At 49.0% G+C, this 15,076-nt stretch overlaps 1 protein-coding gene across 2 annotated transcripts in view; it reads left to right on the plus strand.

Moving 5' to 3' along the window:
* The window catches only part of USP9X (ubiquitin specific peptidase 9 X-linked), a 1,605,828-nt gene that overhangs the window by 1,070,166 nt on the left and 520,586 nt on the right, over positions 1-15,076 (plus strand). The gene's annotated exons all lie outside the window — the stretch shown is intronic.

Consider the following 15,076-nt stretch of genomic DNA (forward strand, 5'->3'; position numbering starts at 1 on the left):
AACTGTTGTAATCAATAACCTTAAATTGTCATGCTGTTTCTATTAGTGACAAACTCATCCATTTCTCTGTCAATATGTCTGTCTTGACTTTCACTTTCTTGATTCTTCACCCACCCTGGAAAGGGAGACAGGATTAACAATCTAAATCACTTCCAAAGTCCAATTAGGTCCACCTTGTGTTCAAAACCATGCACAATGTTCAGAGCTCCTTTGTTAGCGTTAAAGGGTCCAGGATATGGAACAGCATCCTTCAGCAGAGACTGCGGAGCGTAAGAACTTTTGACCCAGTATCTCTATTAAGTGCCACGCATTCCTAATTCATCAGAACATAATCTAAAAGTAGCATGTCGGCAAACTCTTCTAATATACCTCATCCTTTTATCCATTATCAAATCCACATACCTTCTACACTAGCTACCATAAGAATGCCATCAGGAGTACCCTATCTCCAGTCTATTCCGGAGTTTGAGCTAGGCACTCTCCAGTATCTTCATTTTGTATTGCCCTTAGAACATTGCCATTGTATGACATCACTTTATTTAATGAATTGACAAACATTACTGCTTGGAAACTAAATAATAAAACTTCAGATGCAAATACCCAGCCCTACAGCCTAAAATTCGATCTTAGCCTCTAGCAAAACGAATGCCGGGACTATCAGAAGTTATAGTTGAGGTTTTGTTGTCAACAGTCCTTTAACTTCTTAAGTGTTGAGCCCACATAACATTTTTGTTTTTACACCAAAGATGTGCAGGGTAAATGTGTATAATTTTCCACAGCTGATGGGGATTCTAAAAGTACCCATGCTTTGGCAAATTTCTTTGGATGGAAATTAAGAAAATAGCCAAAACAAGACAATTTCTTTTGTTTGAAAAAATATGTGTTTTCCCCCTAATAATGGCAGCAACAAAATGTTTGCTAGGGCCATTCTTCTATCCTCTTCTCAGCTTTCAGAAACAGGCAGAGTTATTAGTAAAAAAAAAAAACTTTAAAAAGCGTTCTATAAGATTTCCTATCTTTTGCAGTTTTGATCTACTTGCATTTTGTGGGAGGAAGATTTGTCAAACACATAGGTGACCCAGAAAGGTGTATACTTCTAATAAATTGACACAATTTTCAGTTTAGCAAAGGGTCATTGGTGTAGATCACTCATGATTTTCTCAGGGAAAATTTTTACCTACAATTGCTGATTTACAAATGTATTAAATTATTACGCCAGTCCTACTCTTGCAGTTGCTGGGATATACTGTACTTGATTGTCAAAAAACGTGTGATTCATAGGTTCACATGCCTGAATCGTTCCCCGTCGCCGAGGCAGGAGTCCCACGGTAAAATACAAAAGCAGTGCCCTGAGTAAATAACAGTAGTAGGCTGAAAGGAAGCCAAAAGGCCTAAACCTAAGTAGCCTATCTACCTCATTATATGAAATGAACTAAAAAATTAGTTCCAATCAGCTGCCAGCACCCTCTAGAACCTTCCCAGCAGAGGCAGTTCTCCTCATATTTTCACCGCACGTCGTGTGGAAGGGAGTCTCCCTGAGTGCCTAGTCAGTTTTTCACTTCTTTTCTTCAGGATGTCTGATAAAAAAAAGGCCCTTTTTAGACCCTGCAGGACTTGTGAGAAGAAGAGGGTCCATGTGGATGACCAACACAAGGACTGCATCTACTGCCTTCATCCAGAGCATGTTGCTAAGAATTGTAGAATTTACCGTACCTTCCCTCCTAAAACTCTGAGGGATAGGGAGGCAAGGCTTCTCTTATGGCTCAAATCTTCCTCAGCTGAGGCAGATAAGGCCTCAACTTCAAGCATAATGGCTAGTTCTCGAGACAGCTCTTCCAGTGAGGGGAGGAAACATCATAAGTCCTCCCATGCTGTTTCTGACCATTCACAGAGGTCCCCTAAACCTTCCCCTGGGTCAACGCTGTCTTCGCCCTCTGAGGAATCCAAGAGGCCTTCAACTTCTAAAACTGTGAGTAAGATCCAGCTTAATACTCTCACACTGGTTCCATCACAGACTGTTTCTGTCACTTCTGCTGCCCTCTTGTCGACTGCTACCTTCTCGACAATGGCTATTTCTTCACCTATTGTGTCGTCTAAAATCTACCAGAAACCTGTTCTTAAAGTCTGGTCGACGAAGAGTTCATCATCTAAAACATCGTCGACGACCGTGTCGTTATCGAGCTCTTCGAAGGTACTTGCCTCTTTAAAATCGATCTCATCGACGACTGTCCCGCTGACGTCAGTTCCGTCGACGAAGAGCCCATCTACGACAGTCCCGTCGACGACAGTCCCGTCGACGAAAGTCACGTTGACGAAGAGCCCGTCGGCGGTTATCCCGTCGACGACGAAGAGCCCGTCGGCGAAGAAGTCGTCGACGACGAGTTTATCAGTCTCGCAGCCATTACATGCAACGCCCATATCATATACTCATTTTCAGCTGAAAACTTACCAAAGGCAGGATAACAGTAAGATATCTCCTCTATTGCCATTTCTTATCTTGGAAACTGATGTCGAAGATGAGTATAATGACGAAGATGATGACGAGGGACCGTTCGGCATTGCTCACCACCCCTCTGAACTTAACATCAAGTGCCAAGAGGAGGATGATGAAGAATATCATGAGGATTATTATCAGGAAGATCTTGCTCTCCCATATCATAGACCTCCCAGAAGGGAGTCGTTTCACAGAGAAATGAGTCATCTTCCCCCTACGCTCATTCAAGATCTCCAAGCCATGCTGGCGGATTATCGTCAGAGGTTTCCACCACAACAGCCTACTCCAAAATTTCCACCTCTATCAACAGAGGTTCCTGATCCGTTACCCCAGACAGGGGTTCCTGCTTCGTCGCCTCACCCTCCTGGTTCATCGCCGCAAGGACATCATGACACTACTTCGGCGGGAGAGGTTGAAGAGGGCGAATTACCGGATAAAGATACTAACACGTATCCTTGGGATTATTACGTCATACCAATGCCTTCTCCTCCCATGCCTCAGCCTTCGGATTCTCCCCCTGAGGACATCGGGGGTTTTCCTAACTTGATGCAACGAGCGACATCTAGATTTCAATAGCCAGTTACTGTAGAGCACACGGATTGCTTTTTACATGATTTTAAAGAAGAATATAGAAAGGTTACAAGAGCAATTCCTATCATTGATTATATCTGGAATGAAGGAATTAAGATTATGAAAACGCTTGCTTCCATGCCGGCTGTACTCCCTCGCATTGATTAAAAGTACTGTGCTCCTCCTAATACTCCATCTTGCTTGTTAGGTCATCCCGACCAGATTTGATGATATCACAAGCCGCCCAACAAAGATCCAAAAATCCGGATGCAAGAAAGATACTTTTAGAGGGAGAATGAGTCGCATCTGAGATCGTAGATTGCGCTTTGGACATTGCAAACACCAGCTTTAGACAACTTGCTGGAGCTGCAGTACTCAGACTCCAAGGATGGCTTAAAGCCACATCTTTTAGGCCAGAAGTACAGACTAAGATCTTAGACATGGCCTATGATGGGGAATCCTTATTCGGAAAGCACATTGAGGAGGCCCTCTTTGCTATAAAAACGGACACTGATACTGCTAAATTGCTCGGCGCTCTACAATACAGGCACGGATCATTCAGAGGTGCAAGGGGACGCGGTTTTGCTTCTAGAGGAGGGTACAAAAATCAGCAAAATACAGTATCAGGCACTATATAGACAGCATTACGGCCAATCATCCTACCGACAATCTTCTTCATCTGGTCTATCCCAGTGTGGTCGAAAGCGATCGAACAATCATGTTCGCGAGACCAACAGGATGCAATGATCAATGCAGGACGCCAGTTATCGTTCCCTCCCTCACGAGTGGCATCAGATCACTTCGGACCAATGGGTTCTCAACTTAGTAAGCAAAGGTCACACCTTGGAATTCATCAAACGGCCACCTACTACTCCGCCCAGGGCTCCCCCTCGTCTTCACTTATTGTTCAAAGAAGCTTTAAAGATGCTTCGGAAGAATGCAATAGAAAAAGTCCCAGCGTCCCAAATATGAACCGGATTCTACTCTCGTTTCTTTCTCATCAAGAAGTCAGAGGAGTGGCGTCTGATCCTAGATCTCCGCAAGCTCAACAGATTCCTCAAAAAGCAACGCTTACAGATGGTCACACTTTCCGAGGTGTTAAGCTGTCTAAACAAAGGGGATTTTATGGCTTCCGTAGATCTGGCGGATGCGTACTTTCACATCCCTATACACCCCAAGCATTGCAAATATCTACGATTCACAGTGGCTGGCGTCCACTATCAGTTCAAGGTGCTCCCATTCGGACTGAAATCAGCACCAAGTATCTTCACAAAATGTCTGGCACCAGTGGCAGCGACATTGAGATCTCAAGGAATACAGGTTTTCCCGTATCTAGATGATTGGTTGCTCAAAGGTCCTTCGGAACAGGCAGCCAATCGCGCTATCACAACATGCCTACATCTCTTTTCGACTCTGGGTCTCACTCTCAACGTGAACAATTCACAGCTGCATCCTCTTCAAGTGATTCCTTTTCTGGGGGCGATGCTGGACACCATACAGTGCAAGGCATTCTTGTCAAAAGACCGCCAGTTACGTCTTCAAAAAATTGGCAATTTCAAATAGAAAGTCAGTTCCTGTCCGGACGTTCACTTCTCTTCTGGGGATGTGTTCATCTGCCATAAACCTCATACTTTTGGCACGGCTCAAAATGAGACCTCTTCAAGAGGAATTGCACCTGCAATGGCAGCAAGCCGGAGGATCGTTCGACTCATTCTCTGCATTGATGGACTCAGATAGTGAATTTGGCTCAAGGCCTCACTTTCCTACCAGCTACTCCAGATTTCATTTTAACAACCAACGCTTCCATGAAGGGATGGGGAGGCCATCTGCAAGATTTACAGATTCAAGGAAAATGGTCCCAAGAATACCGGCAACAGCATATCAACAGATTGGAGCTTCGCGCCATTTTTCTCTTGCTGCAGGCTTTCCTCCCGAGGATTGCGGGTTCCTCAGTGCTGGTCCGTACCGATAAAACGACCAGCATGTATTACATCAACAAACAAGGAGGAACAAAATCGCTGTCTCTATCGCAGGATGCTCAGGAATTGTGGGAGTGGGTCACATTCCACAAGATCACCTTGAGAGCAGAACACGTCAAGGGGCTCCATATTACTCTGGCCGACGCGCTGAGCAGATCTCTAGCGGGCTGTCACGAATGGGAACTGGAGCAGATGCAGGTGGACAAAATCTTCCAAGTTTGGGGGAAACCAACACTGCATTTATTTGCAACGAGGTTAAACAGGAAATGCCAATATCTGAAAGAAACACGTTAGTTAGATTCCCCACCTTAGAATATCCCCAGGCGTCAGGCTGGATCAGGAAAGATTTTTCGTCAGCAATACCCTTGCGCGTTGCTAGGCGTCGTCTGCGGCTCCGTGTCCGTCGTCTGCGTCGTAATCGCCGGGATGACGTCGTCGGAGTACTTAGACACCGCCCTCGCGCGCTGACGTCAGTTCTTCTTTTTTCCGTGCCAATAAGCGCCGATCCGGGAAGAGCATACCCTTTTAGTCACTCTTTGACTAAACTTTTTTGAACTCTTTTGGTTCTATTCTTGTCGACATCGACTCTGGTGCCGGGAGGGATGCCTGGCTTTAAGGCTTGTGACTCCTGTCACCGACTGATGTCGGTCACAGACCACCACCGCCGGTGCCTCTATTGCCTTGGAACCGACCATGACGCCGAGTCGCGCCGCTCAAGGTCCCGGTCGAGGAGGAGGAGGTCGAGGGACCGGTCGCAGAGCCGCAGCCACCACCGCTCGTCGGGGTCCATGTCTTTGAAATCTGGTAAGTCGAAGCACAGCAAGAAGTCAAAGAAGCGACATCGCTCTTCTGACTCCCCTCGCCGGTCGCGCGTCTCCGCTGAGGGTTCGGGTGGCACCACCCGCGCGGCTCCGACAGAGCCGCAGGGGTCTCGTCTGTCCCCATACCCTCCGGTCCCTCGGACTGACGCGACTCCGGCGGAGGTCAGTGCTTTCCTCATGGCCATGAGGAACCTGGCTCCGCTGTTGACGCCTTCGGGCCCCGCAGGCTCGACTGGGAGGCCTAGCGAGCCGACGGCGTCGTCAACTCCGGTCCGGACGCCGCAGGTCCCCGGGGGATCCAGGCCTGGATCCCAGTCGGCGCCGGTCGACCTCACAACCCCTGCGCCGACTCCTCCGGTGCCACCCCCGGCGCCGTCCCTGGATGACGCCGTTCCCCAGTTTAGTCCCGGTCCGGGCCCGACGTCGGAGCGGCGCCGGCCAGCGCCGCACCCGACGCCGATAGGTGGCAATTTCATCTTCCGCCCAGCTCCGATCATTCCACCTGTATACCAGGAATCGGATGACGGTGACAACTGAGAGGGGACTGAGGACCCTCTGGCCCAGCAGGGCCAGTTATCTCCGGACTGGGCAGACGAGCTGGGGGATGCCAGTGGTCTTGACTCCTCCCCTGACACTGGCTTTCATCTCTCCTCCAACCGTGGCTTCAGAGGAGGGTGCTGCATTTTCTCTGGTGCTGCGCAAGGCGGCCGAAGCCCTTAGGCTAGAACTGCCTGCTGTGGCCGTGAGGACGAACCTCCTCACCAAAGTGCTTCAACCGTCAGTAAGCTCCTTGGAGCCTCTGCTGCAGTCAGTGAGGCACTCATTGACGTTCTGAAGGGCACCTGGTCCAAGCCCTCCGCAGTTCCTCCTGTGGACCGGAACGTGGCCCGGCGCCACCGCCCTGCACCGGGCGACCCCAGTTTTCTGTCCCAACACCCCACGCCCGAGAGCCTGGTTATCCAGGCCTCTACCTCCCAGACCTCCTTCCCGTCCGCTCCCCCGGATCGGCAATCCAAAAGGCTAGAACAGTTTGGGAAGAAGCTGTTCTCTTCCCTGAGTTTGGGGTTGTGGTCTATCAACACCGCGTGTCTTTTGGACCGTTACTCCCACTCCCTGTGGGATACGGTGGAGGATGTGCTGCCCCAGTGTCCGGAGGAGGCCCAGACATGACTCGCCCAGGCTCTTGCCGAGTGGCGGGATGCGGCACGGCATGCCATCCAATGTGGACTGGACACAACGGACTCGCTGGGCAGGGCAATGTCGACCACGGTGGCGCTTCGTCGCTATGCCTGGCTGCGGTCCACGAGTTTTTCCGGGGATGTCCAGAGCACCCTCATGGGCATTTTTGGCGACAAAGCGGATAGTGCGCTGGAGCGCTTTAAGGACTCCAGGGCTACGGCCAAGTCCTTGGGCCTTTCGGCCCCGCGCCCGCAAACTTCTGCTTTTGGTCCCTTTCGTGGCCAAGGAAGGGGCGTCCCCTCACGTCCGACTAGCCACAGGCCGCAGAACCAACCTCTACGCGGACGTGGATTCCGCCACGGCGGTACAGGGGGACAACGTGCCGGTCCGTCCACATCTACCCCAGCAGCATCCGCCTCAAAGCCCTCCTAGTCCGAGCTTTCAGGCCCATTCCACACCAGTGGGAGGCAGAGTTCACCATCACCTGCTCCACTGGCGCACCATCACATCGGACGATTTGCAGCACCCACCTGTCCGAAGGGGCTACTCCCTCCCCTTCGAGGCGACCCCTCCAGCCATGCCACCGCAGTGCCACCGAATTTCGGGGGATCACTTGCAACTTTAGTTACGGCCCTCTTGGCCAAGGGGGCCATCGAGCGCATTCCTGGTCCAGAAGTAGGTTGTGGTTGTTATTCCCGCCACTTTCTGGTTCCCAAGAAGGGCAAAGGGGGCCTACGCCCTATCTTGGGCCTCAGGAGCGTCAACGCCTTCCTCCGGAAGGAGAAGTTCAAGATGCTCACCTTAGCTCAGGTTCTGGCTGCCCTAGACCCTGGCGACTGGATGGTAGCGTTGGACTTGCAGGAAGCTTATTTCCACATCCCCGTCCTGCCGGCCCACCGGCGTTACCTGCAGTTCACGGTAGGCCACAAGCATTTTCAGTTTACCGTGCTCCCCTTTGGCCTCACCAGTGCCCCTCGGGTGGTCACGAAAGGGATGGCGGTGGTCGCAGCTCATCTGCGCAGATTGGGGGTTCCAGTCTTCCCCCTATCTCGATGACTGGTTGTTGAAGGTGGGCTCGCCCCAGGTAGTCGTCTCCCACCTCCAGACTACGGCCAACCTCTTGCATTTGCTGGGGTTCTCCATCAATGTGCCGAAGTCGCATCGGAGTCCCTCCCAGAAGCTCCTCTTCATCGGAGCGGTTCTGGACTCGGCGCAGTTCTGGGCCTATCCTCCGGAACAGCGGGTCCGGGTTATTCAGGCCCTGATTCCCATCTTTCGCCCTCTATCCCGGGTTTCGGTCAGGTTGGTGTTGCGGCTTCTGGGTCTGATGGCCTCCTGCATCCTGTTGGTGCATCACGCCAGATGGCGAATGTGGGCTCTGCAGTGGGCCCAGCATCGGGGCAACCTGTCCGACCACGTCCTGATCTCAGAGGGCACTCGGAGACAGTTGCAGTGGTGGCTCATGGACCGCGATTGGATCAGTGGCAGATCCCTCTCCCTACCCCAACTGGAGCACCTGGTAGTGACGGATGCGTCCCTCCTGGGATGGGGGGGCCACATGGAAGAGGCACAGGTCAGAGGCCTCTGGTCTCCGGCGGAGTTCCGGCTCCATATCAACCTTCTGGAGCTGAGGGCGATCCGACTTGCACTGAAGGCATTCCTTCCCTCTGTCCGGGGAAGTGTAGTGCGGGTGTTCACGGACAACACCACTGCCATGTGGTATTGCAACAAACAAGGCGGGGTGGGGTTGTGGACCGTTTGTCAGGAGGCTCTGCGCCTCTGGACATGGCTGGAACATCAGGGCATCACCCTGGTGGTTCAACATCTGGCGGGCTGTCTGAACGCCAGAGCAGACAAACTCAGCCGCCGGTGCATGATGGATCACGAATGGCGTCTAAACTCGGACGTGGCGCAAGGCCTCTTTCGGCAGTGGTGAGAGCCTTGGTTAGATCTATTCGCCACCGAAGAGAACGCGCAATGTCAGCAGTTCTGCGCGTTGGAGTTTCCAAGGCGGCACTCGCTCGGGGACGCCTTTCGTCGTGAGTGGAGTTGCGGTCTGTTGTACGCCTTTCCGCCTATACCACTTCTGCCCAGAGTGCTGAAGATCAGGCGCAACCGGGCGCAAGTCATCTTGGTGGCTCCGGATTGGGCACAAAGATACTGGTATCTCGAGCTACTCAGTCTGACGATGATCCCCCGATACGACTGCCTCTTCAGGAGGACCTTCTGTCACAGCAGCAGGGGACGGTCCTCCACCCGAACCTGTCCAGCCTCCACCTCCATGCGTGGAGATAAAGCGGCGGCAGTTGATGACATTTGACTTGCCTCCTGAAGTCTGTAATGGTATTCTGTCAGCCAGGCGTCCCTCCACAAAATCCGTATACGCCTGCAGGTGGAACAAATTTGTGGCATGGTTCCCCTTTCCACCCCTCTTTCTGAGGTTCTCCTCTTTCTTCTTTCCTTGGCCCAGCAGGGCTCTGCTCTGGGCACCCTCAAGGGTTATCTTTCAGCTATTTCGGCTTTCTTATGGCTTCCTGATCAGCCTTCTCTTTTCAAATCCCCTGTTTCTCGGTTCTTTAAGGGCATTCATTACTCACCTGTTAACTCCTGTCCCTTTCGTAATGCCTCAGTGGGATTTGAACCTTGTTTGACCTTTCTGATGTGCGCTCCCTTTGAGCCACTTCATAATTGTCCCCTTCGCCTTCTCACTCTTAAGACTGCTTTCCTGGTTGCCATCACCTCTGCTAGACGGGTGAGTGAGCTCCAGGCTCTCTTCTAAGCCTCCTTTTCTTTCTGTCCATCCGGACAAAGTTGTTCTCAGGACTCGTCCTTCCTTTCTCCCTAAGGTGGTAACTGCCTTTCACATCGGACAGTCTGTTACTCTGCCCACCTTCTTTCCGCCTCCGCATCCTTCGAAAGAGGAAGAGAGGCTCCACCGTCTGGACCCAAAGAGGGGCTGTCTTTCTATATGGACCGCACCAAACAGTTCCGGGTGGACGACCAACTCTTTGTTGGCTACGTGGGCACTAAGAAGGGGCGGGTGGTGCACAAACGAACCATCTCTTGGTGGGTCGTTTTGTGTATCAAGGCCTGTTACTCCTTAGCTAAAAAGGAACCTCCTGTAGGGCTGAGGTCCCATTCCACTCAGACCACAGCGGCGACCACTGCCCTGGGCTGGGGAGTCCCCTTGCAGGACATCTGTCAGGCAGCAACGTGGGCCTCGCTGCACACGTTTGCCAAACACTATTGCCTGGACAGCCAAGTCCGGAGAGACGGCTTCTTTGGCCGTTCTGTTCTCCAGGACTTTCTGGTGTGATCTTGGTTTGCAGGCCCACCACTGGGGTTGGCATTGCTGGGGTATCTATTCTAAGGTGAGGAATCTAACTAACGTGTTTCTTTCAGATGAACAAGTTACTTACCTTCGGTAACAATATATCTGTAAGAAACATTAGTTAGATTCCTCACCGCCCCACCCATCCTCCCCGTTCTGCGAACTGATATCTAGGGTTGAGGTCATCCCTTTCAGGGCCCTAGAATGTTTGGCACCAGTGTCGGTCTCTTGCATGGCTCTGCGTTCCTGGCGCGGAAAGCTATGTACAAGAACTGATGTCAGCGCGCGAGTGCGGCGTCGAAGTACTCCGTCATCCCGGTGATGCCGACGACGGACTCTGAGCCGCAGACGATGCCTAGCGACGCGCAAGGTTATTGTTGACTAAAAATCTTTCTGGATCCAGCCTGACGCCTGGGGATATTCTAAGGTGAGGAATCTAACTAACTAATGTTTCTTACAGATGTATCGTTACCGAAGGTAAGTAACTTGCTCTTTAGTGGCAATGACTTCTGCCAGGAGGGTAAGCGAATTGTAGGCTTTGTCATCGAAGCCTACTTACCTGACCATCTTCCCTTTTAAGTTGGTGCTTCGCACTAGGGCCTCTTTCTTACTGAAAGTGGTAATACTATTCCATGTTGGACAATCGGTGCACCTTGCCAACTTTGTATCTCTGCACCTCTCTAATGAGGAGTAACAACTCACCAGTCTGGACCCAAAAAAGACTGTTGTCATTCTACCTTGACCACACTAAAGAGTTCCGGCTGAACAACCAACTCTTCGTCGGGTATGTTTGATCAAAGAAAGGTTGTGCGGTGCAGAAGATGACTATTGTGTGATGGGTCGTCCTCTGCATCAAAATTTACTATGCTATGGCCAAAAAGCAGCCACCTGAAGGCTTAAGGGCTCCTTCCACCAGAGCTAAGGTTGCTATCAGAGCATTGCAATTTGGTGTTCCAGTCCTTGACATTTGTTAGGCAGCAACGTGGGCATCCCTGCACACGTTCACCAAACACTACTGTATGGACATTTAAGTCCTGCAGGACTTCCTGATCTAACCTTGTCTGCAGTCCCTCCTTCAGGGATGGTGTTGCTTGGGTATCTATTTAAAGGTAAGGAGTCTGCGCTAGATGTCTCTATCAGATGGACAAGAAATTAATGTTCAGTAACTCCTTATCTGGTTAGAGACTTGATCTAGCCGCACATTCCTTACCGACCTACCCATCCTCCCCGCACTGCGGACAGGTTTTTAGGGTCAATTGCTGTTCCCTTTCAGGGCCTGAGATCTAAACACACCAGTGTCCGTGTACTTTATGGCTCCACTCTCCTGGCATGGAAAGTCGTGAAAAGTAACTGATGTCCGCGCACTGAGGTGGCGCCTGAAACGGGTGACTCCGATGTCACTTATAGTGCAGACGACATTGACATCACGCATAGCCGACCGACGCCACCTACCGTGCGCAAGGGTATTGTTTGAGTAAGTGTCGTCTGAATCCAGTCTGGCCCCTTGTAAATTCTAAGGTAACAAATCTGTGGCTTGATCATGTCTCTACCAGATAAGGTGTTACCGAAGGTAAGTTACTTGTCCATCTGTAACAACATATCTGTATCCATCAGTAGTGTACAGGGCCTTTCCACTGCATCAGTGAGTTTGGAGCATTCAGGATGTGGTCCTGATGTTTCGGGCACAATACTGGATCTCGTTAAGGACATCTCTGAGACTGCTAGCCTCATGCTTCCTCCTCATCCTCAATGCCATATGGCAAATTTAGACCCTGCAATGATAGCGCAGTTTTCAGTGGACTCAGCATCAAGACTGCTTCGCCAGTTCCATCCAGATCTCTCAAGAGAACTTCTCAGGATATTTGATAGCAGATAGAAGTCAGCCTGCCCTGCAGCAGACTGCTCTCCCTTCCCCACTCAGTCTTCAAGGTTGTGACAGATGCACCACTGCTTGGTTTGGTTTAGTCACCTGAGGGAGGTGGAGATCAGAGGCCTTTGGTCTCTGCCAGAGAGCCTGCTCCATAACAGACTTTTGCATCTTTGGGTGATCATTTAGACCTGAAAACAGAAAGCCTTCTTGTCATCCGTAAAGGGGAGGCTGGTGCACGACCGCCATGTGGTACTGCAGCAAGCAAAGCAGAGTGCGGTCCTCGATCCTTTGCAAGGAGGAGCTACCTCTCTGAAGGTGGCTGGAATGGCAGTACATCTTCCCGGTAACCAATCACTTTGTGGAGTCCCTGAATACCCTAGCAGATGAACTGAGCTGACGACATCCGGCGGATCACAGTTGATGTCTCCATGAGGGTTGACTCATGGCGTTTTCAAACAGTGAAATTTGCTTGTGGCTAGATCGGTCACAGTTGAACATAGTGTTATCAGTTTTGCATGTTGACGTTTGTTCCAAGGCATTCTCTCGCAGACACATTTCGGCTGGTTTGGGAAAAAAGGCTGTTGTATAGGTTTCTACTTCAACTTCTCCTGCCTATGGTTCTGTGGAAGATCAGAACCGATGTGGTGCAAGTCATCTTAATTCTCTCAGACTGGGCCATGAGAGTATGGTACCCAGTGCTTCCGAGCTTGAGCATTTGTCCTCAGATCAGGCTACCATTTCTAGAGGATTTCCTGTCTCAGCAACAGGGAAGGGTTGTGTATCAGTCTCCACAACCTACGCCTCACCTTATGAATGACCTTTCTATTTTCGCAAAGGTCGTTTCAGATAATCGTATAAATCATATTAGTACTTTCCATTGTTTTCCACCACTCCTTTGCCCACAGTAAGAGTCCTTCACTGTCTTGATTTGAAACAAATCACCTGCTGCTACACTGATTAGACAAAGTTATGGTGCTATTTGTGCGTGACAAGCTTTCTCTAAATAATCCACAGACAATTTAATAGTGTTAAGGATTGCTACATTTTATGAAAAGGCCAACAGGTCCCTCCCTGGGAGAACCAGAGCCCACTTAGCAAGGAATGTAAGGCAGCCACCTCTGCTTTTTTTTTTTTTTTGAAGAACCTATAAATTAAGTTTGCAGAGCTGCTCCGCAAAGTTCATTTAATACCTGTTCTATATTTTACTGTCTGGATCCGGATACCAAAACAAATATGTTGGACCAGCTAACTGTTAACCGGTCTTCTCCACTCTTAGTTTACCCATCTCCATATATTCTTTATGATTAACATTGAATATCTCATGCTATTTAACGATAGTTTACTTATTTGTAATACTATTTTACCTTCTTGGGTATTTTCATTGAATTTGTGCTCAATCCACCTCTTTTCAGGATTAACCTGAAGAGTGGATGAGATTTTAGTGTTAAGTGTCTCTCTCTCGGGCTGGCCTGAAGAAATTAAGTTTTTAATCTGACATAGTAATTTTATCGAGAGACATTGGAAAAGCAAGGTGCCTTAAAGTTGCAATGTCTAACTTCCCTCTGAGTTTTGCCTGAGGTTGACCCCAATTCCTGTCTTTATTTTCTTCTTGGAAGGGCAGTTAAAAATTAGCTATCCACACTATGTATTTGTGAAGCTTTATTGTTAACTAGAATTACACTTGAGAATGATTTCCTTCTTTTTTGCTTCAGGGCAAGAGAGCAGCCTAGTCCATTGGTGATTTCCAACAAAACTTATTTTATTTCTTTTAGCTTTAAATTTCTATCCCAAAGAGTACTTTTTGTATTGTATTTTGAGTATTTACTTTTGCGATTTGAAGAACATGTATACCTTTTGATATTTGTATGAAATGTTCTTGAGAAACTATCTTCTACAAGATGGTTTTCACTGCATCATTTTCACTGGTTTTCCCTACATAATTTTACCATCTGGTGGTTTAATTCAAAATTCTACTATTCTCAATGTAAAAATTGTTGACGTCCACCATTGGTGTGGATACTGTGAGCCCCTCTGTCATTTACTGGAAACCCACAGTGCCACACACCTCTGTATCAGTTTTAGATTTTGTCACGGTCTGCTTCCATCTTAAGCAGTAAAGCTTGGAGTTTAACCCAGATAGACAGAGACCCATTTCAACATCCTTGAGCATGCCCTGTGAAAATGACTGCTGTTTGGATCACTTTTGAGTTTTGTATTGCTTGCAGGGGGGGGTAGCCTGCTTAAAGGTTCTGATTGGTATCTCATTGGACATGCTTTGATTGATTGAATGCTATGTTTGTGACTAACAGACTTAGCCATTTCTGATTTATGTACCTGAAGTTTTAATACAAAGTTTTCTTGAGCAAAGATGAATATTGTTTCACATGGAGGATTTTCTCTGTAGATGTAAATGTTGGGGTTGATTTGTGTTTTACACAGCACATCTTCCAACATGTGTTCTGGTGACACACGCACTTGTTAGAGTGAATAGATTCATTCAAATGTGTTTACGTTAAGTAAAAGTCTAATTTGTAAGTCTGGGATGGAAAAGAATTTCAGAATATCACCATGAAGCCAACACTTTGGCTTCATAGTGATTTTCAGACACAACATTTTTGCTGAATTGTATTTTAATAGAATTCAAAGTAAGTGACTCTTCAAAATTCCTGATGTAGGAAGTGGGTATGCACATAGCATTGTCTGAAAGATGTATAATAATCTAAAATTCCAGTCATACTTTTAAGCAATTCCTAGTTCTAAGATGATTGAAATCCTCGGTGGTCTTAGTTATTAAGGGATCCGTTCTCCCTTATGCTATTCTCAAATTTATAG

This window comes from Triturus cristatus, chromosome 8, assembly GCF_964204655.1.
Source record: "Triturus cristatus chromosome 8, aTriCri1.1, whole genome shotgun sequence".
NCBI classification, from domain to species: domain Eukaryota; kingdom Metazoa; phylum Chordata; class Amphibia; order Caudata; family Salamandridae; genus Triturus; species Triturus cristatus.